The sequence below is a fragment of the Canis lupus genome, chromosome 7 (genome assembly GCF_003254725.2).
Source record: "Canis lupus dingo isolate Sandy chromosome 7, ASM325472v2, whole genome shotgun sequence".
Lineage (NCBI taxonomy): Eukaryota > Metazoa > Chordata > Mammalia > Carnivora > Canidae > Canis > Canis lupus.
In genome coordinates this window covers 34,158,953-34,173,056 of record NC_064249.1, presented here as the reverse complement: position 1 = coordinate 34,173,056, position 14,104 = coordinate 34,158,953, and the positions used below count along the sequence as shown (strand labels likewise).

Below are 14,104 nucleotides of genomic sequence, written 5' to 3'. Positions count from 1 at the left end.
GGATGGAATGTTTTTTTTTATCAAGATAAAATTGATATATAACAGGGTTTTACTGCTGACCTTGAACAACATGAGTGTTAGGAGTGTGGGCCCCTGACAAAGCTGAAAATCCACATATAATTTTTCATTCCCCCAAAACTTCACTATTAAAAGCCTAATGCTAAAAAAAAAAAACAAAAATAAAAAATAAAAGCCTAATGCTGACCAGAAGTCTTATCAATAATATAGTTGATTAACACATATTTTGTATATTCTATGTATTATATACCATTCTTACAACACAGTAAGCTAAAGAAAAAAGGTTATTAAGAAAGTCATAAGGAAGATAAAATACACGTATAGGACACTACTTATTGAAAAAAAATCGATGCATAAGTGGGCCCTAGTAGTTCAAACCCATGTTGTTCTAGGGTCAACTGTACTTTTAGGTATACAGCATAATGATTTGATAAATGTACATGAACATGCTTTTCAAAGGAGAGTAGGTCAATGGACTTAAAAGAAATCTGAAAAACTGATTTTACAGAGTTGAATTCCTCAAATTTCCAATGTAGTCTATTTATCCAGATTATTTAGATGAAGAAATTGGAATATCAGGCAGGCCCATCCCTTTTCCATGGGGAGTTTACCAACACAGGTTTACCTGCCAACTATACATCTGATCCCTATGTACAAAGGCACTTTGAGTTCTTAGCGATCTCTGCCTAATTTCTTCAGTATTTGCCATCAATCTAATCTGTCACTTGGCTCATTGGTGCCTGCATGCACTGTTAGTACATAGTAGGTAAAAAAGTCAATGCTTTGATTTGACTAAAATTATTCTGAGGAAGGAATATGGTCTGGTTCTCAAACAAGAAAATAAACCAGCAGTTTAAGAAAACATATGGAAGACAGAATGAAAATATCCAGCTATAGGGAGGTCACCGGGTTCTGCGCTGTCATGTGTGCTAAACTGTTTAAACCACTGACTTTACTAAGGACACCAATGATGTGCTGATCAAATCTGCCTGTGACATAGATGTGAGAGTCTAATTTATTATGTAGAGATGTCAAAAACAGAATCCAAAGTGGTTCAGACCAGCTGACACAATAGGTCCAAAAAAATTATCAACTTTCAGGGAGACAAATGCAGATACTTATATTTACTGTCCGATGTCAGGCAGCAGACACATGCCATTTGGAGTTTTAACTGAACTGAAGCTCAATAAGAATTCACAGTGAGAAATGTTTGATAAACACATAACGCAAAATGATAACTGGCTCTGCTGTTAGATTAATGTAAGCTCAGATGACTGGTCAGGTCATACCAAAAAAATCATATTCATTTATTGTGGTTCTAGAAAGCAACTAGATAAAATAAAACACAATCAGGAGAAAGAGATAAGGGTGGAGAATAGCAGTCATCAAGACATTAGAAAAAATAAGTTATTAACATTAATAGACCAGTTATTATTTGTTGTGTACTGTGTCATGGGGTTAACACAGATTATCTCAAATTTTACAAAACCTTGTAATGTAGTGATTTTAGGGGCACCTGAGTGGCTCAGTCAGTTGATTTCAGCTAAGGTCATGATTTCAGGGCCATGTAATCAACCTGACATCAGGGTCCACACTCAGTGGGGAGTCTGCTTGAAATTTCCCTCCCTCTCCCTTTCTCTGCCCCTCCTCCTACTCATACATGCTCTTACTCAAAAATAAAAAATAAGTCTTTACTAAAAAAAAGTTTTTTAAAACTGTTAATTTTAGGATGCCTGGGCGGTTCAGTGGTTGAGCACCTGCCTTTGGCTCAGGGCATGATCTCAGAGTCCCAGGACTGAGTCCCACATCGAGTTCCCCACAGGGAGCCTGCTTCTCCCTCTGCCTGTATCTCTGCCTTTCTCTCTCTCTCTCTCTCTCTGTGTCTCTCAGGAATAAATAAATAAAATCTTAAAAAAAAAACTGTTAATTTTATCTATCCTCATTTACAGATAAGAAAACTGAGGCTTGGACATCTTAAGTGATTTGCCCAAGTTCACCAAGTAGTAGGTAGTGAAGTAAGAATTTGACTTCAGACATCTACTTCAGGGCCTAACCTCTTGGCTACCACTCTACCTACCCATCCATCCAGTTATGGGATCCTAACTGCATGCAAGACACTGAAGCACTAGAGATATTAGAACAACGACTTAAAGGCTGGTGATCCACAGAGTTATTGTGGGGAACAGTGTTCAGACAAAGGGAACATCAAGTACCAAGACCTTGAAGTGGGAGTTTATCTGATGTGTCTGCAAAACACCATGGAAGCCAGTGTAGCCAGAGCAGAGAGATGGGGGAGAAAAGTAGGAGATGAAGACAGAGAGAAACAGGATCAAATTGTGTAGCACTTTCACCTTGTACATCTCTGTAAGGACTTTGCCTTTTACCAGAACTGAGATAGGGAACCACTAGAGGGTTGTAATCAGAAGAGTGACAAGATCTGGCATAAGTTTTAACAGGGTCCCTCTGGCTGCAAAGGGACTAAAATGGGGAGAAACAGAGGGAAGGGAAATCAGTTAGGACATTCTTGCTATCACACTGACAAAGAGATAGTGTCTTGGACTACAGTATAGGAGTGGATATAACTGGTGGGAGTATATGGATGGCAAGGAGGTACCCAAAAAGAGGTCTAATATCATTAATGATCAGGGAAATGCAAATGAGAACCACAATGAGATACCATTTTACACTATTAGAGTGGCAAAATAAAAAAAAAGTCAAATTTTATACTAATTAACTGCTATAAAAGAAAAAAAAAGGAACATTATTATAAAAGAAGGGCTTTTTGGGGTTGTTTTTTGGATTCTCTTAGAGAAAGAGAGGGGCAGGGGCAGAGTGAGAATCTTAAGCAGATTCCATACCTAGTGCAGAGCCCAGACATGGGGTTCGATTTCATGACCCTGACATCATGACGTAAGCTGAAATCGAGTCAGACACTTAACTGACTGAGCCCCGCAGGTGTCCCAAAAGAAGTTAGTTTCATCTTGATTCTGCCTACAACTTTTTGCCTGCCATAGCAAAATAAAGATGAACTAGGAGTTAGAGGATGTGTCCTCTAGTCGAGGCATTATCATTTATTACTGAAGTTCATCCTTCAGCTCACCTATGCATTCATTTACTCATTCATTCAACTGACAGATAAAACTTATTGTAAGCCTTCTCTGTGCTGGGTCCTGGGGACACAGGATGGATAAGAATACAGACTCTGACGGCAAATGGTTTATCACTATTACCGGCAAGTGATTTCAGCTTTCTGGGGCTCAGTCTTCCATCCTCATCTCTTGAGCCCTCTTCGTCCTGCAGGTACACACCGAAGAGTGCCTCTGCATATTCTGTCCCTTTTGCCTGAATGGCCTCCCCTTTCTGTCTCTTTGATCCAGACTAGGATGAAGTATGACTTGTATGGTAGGATCATTTTTTAAGCAACAGTGTCATTGATACAGTTCACATACAATTCTCTCATTAAAGTATACAACTGAATGTGTTTTAGTCTATTCAGAGTTGTACAACCATGATATTGGTCAATTTTAGAACACTTTATGACCTCCAAAGAAACCCTATGCTCACTAGCAGTCCTCCTCATGTACCCCCAACCTCCTCAGCCCTAAGTGACCACTAATCCTTCTGTCCTATAGATTTGCCTATTCCGGACACTTCCCACAAGTGAAATCATACAATATGTTGTCTTTCATGCCAGGCTTCTTTCACTCAGCATACTCTTTTCAGGTTTCAACCGTCTTATAGAAAGTACCAGTATGTCTTTTGATTTTACTGTCAACATATAGACAGAGATAGAGAAATAATAACATTTTATTTAGCCATTTATTAGTTGATGACCATTTAAGTTGTTGCCAGTTGGGAGCTATTATGACTAATGCTGCTATGAACATTGATGAACATAGTTTTGTGGGGACATGTTTCATTTCTCTTGGGTATATACATTGTAGTGGAATTGCTGGGTTATGTTGAACCTTTGGAGAAACTGCCAGACTTTTTTCCAAAGCAGCTGCACTACTTTACAATCCTACTAGCAATGCATGAGGCTCCAATTTCTCCACATCCTTGCCAACACTGGTTACTATCTGTCTTTTTGATTATAGCCATTCTAGTAGGTGTGAAATAGTATCTCATTTTGATTTTGATTTGCATTTCTCTGATAGCTAACGATGATGAGCAACTTTTCACATGCTTTTTCTGCCAGCTGTATATCTTCTTTGGAGAAATATCGATTAAGATTCTATGCCTGGGAGTGCCTTGGTGGCTCAGTCAGTTAAGCATCTGCCTTCGGCTCAGGTCCTGATCTTGGGGTCCTGGAATTAAGCCCCATGTCAGGCTCCCTGCTCAGTGGGGAGTCTGTTTCTCCCTCTCCCTCTGCCCTTCTCTCCCCCCACAACTCAAAGAAATAAATAAAATCTTTAAAAAAAAAAAAAGATTCTTTGCCTGTTTTTAATTGGGTTGTCTTTTTTGTTAAATTGTAAGCATACTTTTTGTTTTTAAGATTTATTTATTTATTTTTATTTATGATAGACAGAGAGAGAGAGAGAGAGAGAAAGAGGCAGAGACACAGGAGGAGGGAGAAGCAGGACCCATGCCGAGAGCCCGACGTGGGACTCGATCCCAGGACTCCAGGATCGTGCCCTGGGCCAAAGGCAGGCGCCAAACCGCTGAGCCACCCAGGGATCCCCAAATTGTAAGCATACTTTGAAAGTCCTAGTCATAAATCTCTTAACAGCAACATGATTTGTAAACAAGTTCTCTCACTGTGGGGGCTGTCTTTCCACTTTATTGATGGTGTCCTTTAAAGCACAAAAGTTTCCAATTTTGATGATGCCCAACTTATCTATTTTTTTCCTGCTCCTTGTGCTTTTGGTGTCATATCTAAGAAACCACTGCCTAGACCAAGGTCACAGTGATTTTATGCCTATGTTGTCTTCCAAGAGCTTTAGAAGTTTAGTGCTTATGTTTAGGTCTTCACTTTGAGTTAATTTTTGTAAATGGTACAAGGTAGCAGGTTCATTCTTTCACAAATAGATATCCAGTTTGCCCAGCACCATTTGTTGAAACACCATCCTTTCCTCCAATGAATTTTCTTATTATCCTTGTGGAAAACTGGCTGTTGAGTAGGATCTTTTTGAATTCTCTCCCACCACAGGAAGCCACCCCTTGCACTGAGCCCCCATCTTATCACATTTTACCTCCTTACCAGACTATATGAGTTGTGTAAGCAATACACATATTTTATTTTAAACATATCTCATTGTAACCCCAATACTTATTTGTGAGTGCCATATAATAGTTTACCAACAACTATTAATTAAACAAATTAGTGCCTAAAAATGAAGTGATCATTCTCTACTCACCTGCTGTCTAATTATCTACAATATGAAGGGGACAGAACAAGTCATTAAAAGCTTTCTGGTTCTCAGTACCCATCATACCACTGCTTCTGACAACCCAAGGCCCTCCCTTTGATTTTTCATGTGACCAATGAAAGGAGAGAGACTAAAGAAAAAAATCACCTCCATGAATTATATTGCTATGTGATTAGAAAGCATCTTCTGAAAAATGCCAAGCTATATCAAGTTACTCTCAACAACCAGTAATGGTTTAGGGTGAAGATGTGGAGAGAAGGAGGTTATAATAGCTATTATAGTTTTTAAAAATCTTATTGTTATTATTATAGATCCCTCCTCAAAATACTGGATAGAAGATAATGATGGATCTGTGGTCATGTTTGCCTTCTCTGAGCTAGAGTCTAATGGGAAGCAGAATATGTAGAGGTAAAAGCCTGGTTATTCTCTGTGTAAATGTCTTTAGAATGCATTCTAAAATATTTCTCAGGGCAGCCCCAGTGGTGCCGCCTGCGGCCTGGGGTGTGATCCTGGGGACCCGGGATGGAGTCCCATGTCAGGCTTCCTGTAGGGGTCCTGCTTCTCCCTCTCCCTGTGTCTCTGCCTCTCTCTCTCTCTCTCTCTCTCTCTCTCTGTGTGTGTGTCTCTATGAATAAACAAAATCTTTAAAAAAATAAAAACAAAAAAAAAAATCTTTCTCATTTTCTCCTCTACTTCCCTACCCCCTTACCCTCCACTCTTCTTTACTCCTCTTATTTTTATAACTGAGACAGTAACTCTAGGATCCTCTCGTGTCTTCTGGCTGATGAGGTAAATCTAAGGTACCCTAAATTCAGCATTTAGAGACTTAAGACTTTAGGCTCTGATCAAGAAAAATCGTTAGCTAGTCATAACGTCTTGTATGACATATTAGTAAGATACACACAAAGATAAATATCCACATGCAGATTTTCAAATATAAACACAAATAGATATCAGATCCATTGTTCTAACTCCTCCTTCAGATTAAAACATATCTGGTTCTTGTTATAGAAATCTTTCTATTCCTTCAATCACTTTAATCACTATACACCTTATATATAGTAGACCTCCAGTAAGCAGGAAAGAAACAATGACCCAGCCCTATAATTCAATATTAAACTTAAGTGCAGAGACTCAAATTAGGACAGGACAATTATCTCTTAGTATGAGTAAATTCAGATGTCTTTTTTTTATTTTTTAAAAATTGAGAGAGAGAGAGAGAGAGAGAGAGAGAGAGAGAGACAGCAAGTGGAGAAGAGAGGCAGAGAGAGAGAAAGAGAGAGAGGAAGAAAATCCCAAGCTGAGTGCAGAGCCCAACATGGAACTCGATTCCATGACCCATGAGTCAAAGCCAAGTGTCAGATGCTCAACCAACTGAGCCACCTAGGTGGCTCTGAGTGAATTCAGATTTCTGTGCATGAAATCCTGAGCAAATTAAAAGGGGTCCAAAAGAAAATGCAGTACTTGCAATGATGGGATAGTCTTTTAAGTGGAACAGTTCTTTCTAGCCTATCTCCTTAAGATACCCATAGAAGTTTTACCTCCCTTTTTTCCTTGGCTACTATTCTAAGAAGACCAGAGCCCTTCCTCACACTTTAATGGGAACTTTCAACAACGAGTTTGACTTATGATTTCCTAAGCCAGGCTAATGCTATCAGTTGCATGATTTATTACCATGGAGAGAGACAGATCAGACACAGAATGAATATCAGAACTTCAGCTGTTAAGTAGAGAGATTTGATACACAGAACAATTTTCCATTCCTCATGGAGAGGACAGAAGGCAAGCCAGATGTAAGGACACTGGTGCTTTATTGTCTTTTCCCTAAAAACTAAATGTTACTGCAGCTGATCCACTTAAAAACAGATGTTAATAGCAAAAAGGGTTAAATTACTTTGACAGCCTGTTAACGAGAATAATAGGAAAACCTAGACACTATGCAATTTATTAATAGTCAGCTCTATCTAGAAGCTTTGTCTCAGGTAGTCTTTCACACCGCACTCCAATGAGGGTCAGGGAAATATTCCAGGAATATGTGAGATCTCTGAGAGGTTAAAAAAATTATTTTCATTCTGATGATTTAAAAAAATCAAAATGCAGAGACTTAACATAATCATATTCTAACCACAGGATTTCATTCCACGGAAGCATTTATGCAAGCACCAAGTGGAAGCATTAAGGGAAAGCATTAACTATTAGTATCATTGTTCTCTAACAGGAGAACACTCCTGTCATCCTGTGGATCATGGGTTCACAAGGAAACTCTGGCTGAGGATATTTAATTCCACGGGTTTTGGGAAGGCTGGCTACTCCTCTAAAATACTTCCTTAGACAGTTTGCTTTTGCCTGAAATGTTTCCAATAGAACTTCATTCTTAATTCAGAAGAGGGCTTTAATCCTTATTGCAAATTAAAGTCTATCTTGTAATTAAATTCAACTGCTTAAAAGACTAGACATTTTATTGTTCTATTATGAATCATAATGAAAAGAATATGATCTAAAATTGATGACAGTAAAATTTCATCTTTATCAAATCAGGTGAATAACTGGAAAATCTGAAATGACACTTGAGACTCCATGTAATTTATATTGATTTTATTAATACTTAATTCATAATTAAGAGGGGTAGAGAAGTATTGCCTATGTTTTTGGTAACAAAGGAATTTTGAGCTAGAGAAAAACCTTAGCTATCATTTCTCCAAGCTTTTCACTCCCCTGGGAAAAAAGGTGAAGCTCTGAGAGGTTTGCTCAGGAAATTAGCCAAAAAGCCAAATCAAGAAGTCAAATAAAACTCTGTACTCTGTATTTTACCTTCCATCGTTAGTCATGTAGAAACCTTCTACAAATCATTAAGGTAATTGTGAATACTTTATTTCTAAAAACTAATCCTACTTGATTCCAACATTATTTACAAAATGACATTTTATTGTATATTATCTGAAATTTGAACATCTTGAAATTATTCCATTATATAGAAAATATTACAAAGGAAATGAAAAACCTATGCAAACATTCCCCAAACACAGTATGATTTCTGTGCTTGACTGCAGAGTGTGCAGTATGTTATATAATAGGCAATTACACTGGGATTCTGAACCTTATAGAAAGAAGCCCATTCTCTATGGGCAATCTTTTATAATGGAGACGTGGCACTGGAGATATTGAGGTCAGTTATACTAGCGTGCCTTGGAATCAAAAGACACATACATCCATTCAATGCATCTTCCTTTCCCACATGCCAATCCCACTCCCGCCTTTGCCCCATCCCCATTCCTTTGCTCAAGCTGACACATTGGACCTCCCAACCAAAATGCCTTCCTCTCATCCACTCTGGGCAACAGCCTACCCATTCTTCAAGGATGCCAGCTCTCCCTCTTCTAAATCCCCATACCCTTGTATAGTTTGCTAATTATAGTTACTGGGATCTCTTGAACATTTACATATTTGCATACCTGTCTTACACTTTCCCTTCTTTAAGAACAGAAAAACAGAAGCTCATTCGAGGCCAGTATGGTGCATGCAGTATATGGTTGTTGAATTAAAGTGAAGTTGAGGGCAAAAAATTCTGAATTTGCGTCTGTTCTAATCCAAATCTGACTTATTATTCTTTCCTTTGAAAGTACATGTAAATGGCCCTATTAAAGTGATCACTCTGAAGAGCAAGCAGCAACACATAAAAATGCTGGAGGTATCGTTACATGAAATATGCAAAAACCAAAATTATACCTAGGCTTTGTTTATTACTTGAAAATATCATATATGCATATGGACAAAAAGTAGAAGGTAAAACAGAAAAATGAAAACAATTTGCTCTATTGGGTGATGGATTTATTGGCTTCTGTGAATGTGCTTATGTTTATATGATAAATATTGTTTAAAATGTATACATCTGTGGTAATTAGTAATATTTATACTGAATATCAGTACTAATATTTCTGGACTGTTAAAAAAAAAAGGCACACATAGCTGTCCTTTGTCTAGTGCTTTCTAGCTCGCTGGCCCATATGGACACACAAGGAGTTTCAGGCCACCTGGTAGCTACCACAATTGCAGAGCTGGTACCTGAAAAGATGCTCCGCAAGAGGGGCAGGTAGGTTTGTAAGTTCAACTATTAAAGTCAAAAGAAGCATGCAAAAAAGTTTTTTTAAGAACCAAACTATAAATCATCCAGTGAAATAGAAAATATAGCAAAAATTCCTTGAGTTCAGTTTAGTTTTATATTCCTATCCAAAGACAAACATTTATTTCTAAATGTTTACCCCATAAGGGATATGCTTTCTAAACGGGCTTGTTTTATGTCCAATATGTACCCTCATCTCTAAATCGCCCTAAATTGCTATCTTCATATATATTGTTTCTGCTTATACATTTTATTTTTAAAAAATACATTATTATAATGAATAGCATTACCATCTTTCCTGGAGAATCAAATGACTCTTTTTTGGGTGTATGAATTTCTACTGTGTTTTCATGAAAGACATACACATGTACTACCACCTAAAACCTCTGCCCAAATCATTAACAAAGTTACAAATGGTAAATGCCCCAACTACTCCAATTAGGTATTATTCACTGGGTTGATTTGGAACTGTTCCTTTGTGGGGAAAAAAAAAAGAAAGTTACCTTTTCACTGCTAATTTTGTGACTTTCTTGATATACTTATGGTTTAAAATGAAGAAACAAACTTTGGTGTTTGAGAAAAATTAGAAGTTCAATAATCTTCTATTAAAGGAAGATATTTTTTATTTACATAATCCCATTTATCCCATTTAGCATCGTGCCACGCAAGAACAAAAGAGGCTGATTTATTAGACACACGCCAGGCTGAAGAATTTTCTCAGAATTCTTGGTTAGGCTGTGATAAGAACAGAGATTTATCTGAACAATGCTTTAGGGCGTACTTAGGGAAGATGCTTTAAAAAAAAAAAAAGCTTTATTGCATCATACACATGGAACCAGATTCTGACTCTCATGGGCTGGAGCCAGCATGAAGTTCACACTACATTAATTTGCACTTGTCGATATGCTGCTTTGCAAGTATTTTGTAGGCATGTTCAAATGTGTACCCTGTCTCCTCAACTAGAATATAAACTCCCTCAGGGCAGGACCTGGGTCTTCCAGCTACCACCCCCACAGTTCCACTGGTCTGGGTCAGGAGCAGGGAGAGTCAGGAGCAGAGAGAGGGAGGTGCTAAGCCTCCAGTAGTGGAAGCGGGTGTGAAGAACAGTGGAGAGCAACTCTGTCATCACCAGGACCGAGTGATTACATGTGCTAGCGGCATGCCCAAGTGGCCCCTCTCCCAGTCAGTTTTTAGAGGCAGAAGTGAGACTGCAGGTGGTAGTTGGAAAGTCTCTCAAGTCTGGCTCTCCAGAAGCTATCCATTATCTCAATATATCCCCCCAAGCCTTCTGACGAGCGTACATGGCGTTACAGACACAAAGTGGAGAACAGAGCTGAGGAGGATTTCACTTTAATGTGTAGGTGCTAAGTTCCAAGTAGAAAAGACGGCTACCACTACTAGCCACTTTAGCAGGCAGAGTGAAATATTCTGAGGATGCTTTTACAATCCACTAAGAGACATCGGACCTTAGAGGTCCATGAGCTGGGTCTTTGGCAAACTGCCAGTTCTGTTTGAAACTGGCAATTTCAGGGAACAAAGTTCTGTGACCTGTTACTGTGATCTACTTCAACCTTCCTACTGTCTGAAAGTTCTTATGTCAGGCTATTGTGATTACCAATTGCTGTGATTAAATTGCTTTGTTCTTATTCCTTCCATACTGAGGATCAAGCACAGGTGTTTAACTTCTTCCTTGAAAGAATCTGTCAAGTCCTTGTCGGCAGTGAAGCAATGTTTTAGGCTTCTCTAAGTAAAAAGGCACAATTCTTCTATTTTTCTTAATTGTTTTAATTTCTCTGGGCTTAAGTAAGACCTCCTTTTAGGACTTGCAGGGTTTCCTCACATCTTTACACAAACCCATACAAAATAGATGCACTTATTCCAACAATCTAATTAATTCAACTGAACTTTAGAGATAATTCCCGTGTTGATACAATCCACATGTAATGTCAGTACTAAAGTGCTGAATCATACTGCTGGAGATAGGAGCTCAAATTCTTTCTTGCCCTAATTCTTGTAGCCAAAATTTTCTGATCTACTTCTTTTTTTATATGCCCTACCCTAAAATATTTGATCAAGTAATTTTGAACCTCAATGTTTCCTGTTTAATTGCAACCACAATTCCAAAGTTATAACTCATGCAATGCTGGTTAAAAAAAAAAAAAAAAAAAAAAAGTCTTCTTGTCTCCTGAAAAAAATTTTACCAATGTAAAAGAAACTCTAACTGTAAAACAAGTTTTATATCTATGTTTACATCTAAGTCATTATTTTTAAAGAGATCTATTTATTTATTTGTGAGAGAGAGAGAATATGGGTAGGGGATAGGAGTAGAGTCCCCACTGAGCAGGGAGCCAAACTTGGGGCTCGATCCCAGGATCCTGAGATCATGACCTGAGCTGAAGGCAGACGCTTAACTGATTGAGCCATCCAGGGGCCCCTCTCATATGAACCATTATTAAGCCATGTACCACTGCTAAGATAACAACATTAAAACCTATCATACCGTCATTTGGCAATGCTATGAGATGACTAAGAGACCAGGGATGAGGCCATGTGCCATACTGCAAAATACTCTAAAACTATTAAGTTATCATCTAAGGTTGATTAGTCTTTAAACTCAAAGCTCCACTTTTTAGTAAGGCAGGAGAAACTTAAGCCATGCAGTTCTATTTCTATACCAAGGTAGAAGGTGACAAACTTCTACAAAGGCTCAGATAGTAAATATCTTAGTCCTTGTGGGCTACAGGGACAGAGTCTCTGCCACAACTCCACTCTGCATAGCAGGAAAATGGCCATCGACAATATATAAACAAACATATATGGCTGTGTTCTAACATAACCTTATTTGTAAAAACAGGCAATAGGTCAGATTGGCCCATGAGTTGTAGTTGGGCAGCCCTGTCTTAGGGGTACAAGGACATGGGCATGTTAAACACTCGTGCATGTCTGTATGTGCAAGTGGGGTGTTTCTATTTGTAGCAGTACACCAAACGTCTGCCTGCCTATCCTCACAGACTTGGTAGCATTATGGGCCTGTGGTCAGTGCAGTAATACAGGGCTTAGAAGGTTGCTGTTTAGAAGGGTGCTGAGCCTTGCTGTTTAATGCTCTGTGGTCAACATCTTGAAATTTTTAATGATTATGTATTGGCATTTGTGTTTTGTCAGAGAAGTCTGATGGGACAGTGGCCACCCACTCCTATCTGTGGTTCTGTCTCTTCATTGCCTCCCAGCAGCCTCGAGGTGTTACTCAGACACGTCCCCTGCAGTTTCCTCTTCTGGACCATACTTTGGGATTTCGCAGCCATCTGCCTTAGGTGGAACCTGGTCATAGCAGTGTAAGGGTGGGTGTGGGTGTGGGTGGGGTTGTGTTCTACTATTGCCCTCTGCCTCTGGCAGGAACCCAGATTGAGCCTAGGGAAGATTAGGTTGAGTGTATCACCCTTCCATCCCAGGATATGGAGGTGATCATCTCTGCCCAACTGCCAGCACTATTGCACACTCAGTAGACCAATGTGGAGTCTCTGCTCATCCTAATCCAGATACCCATATGTCTACACTCCCCCATGAGAATGACTATGCCGAAGGTAGTCCAAAGTTAAATAGCAAATAAAAAACACCATAACTAGGTGAGAGAGAGAGAGAGATTAAGACTATAAAAGGACAATGTTTTATATTATAAATATAAAATATAATATAATGCTACCTCTAGCATCACTTTTTTCCTGCATTTTGAACAAAGAGTCCTGCATTCTTCTTTTCCACCATGCCCTGATCAACCCTCTGAGCTCTAAAGAACTACCTTCTGAGATTCATCTACCAGAATAGAAGGTGGCAAGGAAAATTCTACTTCTGCATTGGCCATAACCTTTGTAAGTGAACCTTTGCAATGCCAGAATAACAAGGCTTCCTGCAGCATTCTCCAATCTTAAATGTAAGACTCTGAAATTAATTATGAATTTTGGGTTTCAGAAGCTAAAAGGATATGATGATTGGGGTTGCTGCATGGTGGCCAACTTCCCTTATATAGTTTGCTATAGGATAAATTCATATTTCTTTAGAATGATGATGTGGCACATTATAAATATAGAGCACAATCAAAACATATGTAGGAAATTTAATATGACAACGGTAGATAAAGAAAGTTGAAATTTTTCTAAGATATCCCTTTATTTCCTATTAAAGAAGATAAAAACCATAACATTCTGACATATAAAAACACACCTGAATGTCTGGTTTGAATAAAATAAACCAGCTTTATAAAGCAGAGATTGTGGAGATGGTCAGAGAAGTCTGAGTATGGGCTGGGCATTATAAAATATTAAAGAATTATTGTTAGTGTTGTCAAGTGAGATGACGACATAGTGATTATGAAAAAAATCCCTCATAGACACACATCGAGGGATTCATTGGTGAAATAATATCATGTCTGAGATCTTCCTCAAATACTTTTCAGCAAAAGGAGCAACAGAGGAAGGAGACAGAAGAGAATGTGGAAGAGAAGATGAAGAAACAGACAATGACAAAATGAGAAGGAGAGGAAAAAAACATGAGATAGATGGAATAGGATTGGCAAAATGATGAACTGAGGTGATGGAAATAT

The 14,104-nt window shown here is 38.5% G+C and overlaps 1 protein-coding gene and 1 long non-coding RNA gene across 18 annotated transcripts in view; one reads left to right on the top strand and one right to left on the bottom strand.

Annotated features, from left to right (window-relative positions):
* The window catches only part of SDCCAG8 (SHH signaling and ciliogenesis regulator SDCCAG8), a 242,196-nt gene that overhangs the window by 136,169 nt on the left and 91,923 nt on the right, over nucleotides 1–14,104 (bottom strand). The gene's annotated exons all lie outside the window — the stretch shown is intronic.
* The window catches only part of LOC112648743 (uncharacterized), a 44,611-nt gene that overhangs the window by 27,938 nt on the left and 2,569 nt on the right, over nucleotides 1–14,104 (top strand). Inside the window, exons 2-6 of one of the 2 annotated variants that reach the window (XR_003129275.3) lie at nucleotides 4,543–4,705; nucleotides 5,699–5,795; nucleotides 9,369–9,477; nucleotides 13,244–13,373; nucleotides 13,958–14,091. This is a non-coding gene — a long non-coding RNA (uncharacterized LOC112648743). Of the gene's footprint in view, nucleotides 1–4,542; nucleotides 4,706–5,698; nucleotides 5,796–9,368; nucleotides 9,478–13,213; nucleotides 13,374–13,957; nucleotides 14,092–14,104 lie in introns of both variants that reach the window. The other variant, XR_003129274.3, reaches the window with a different exon arrangement.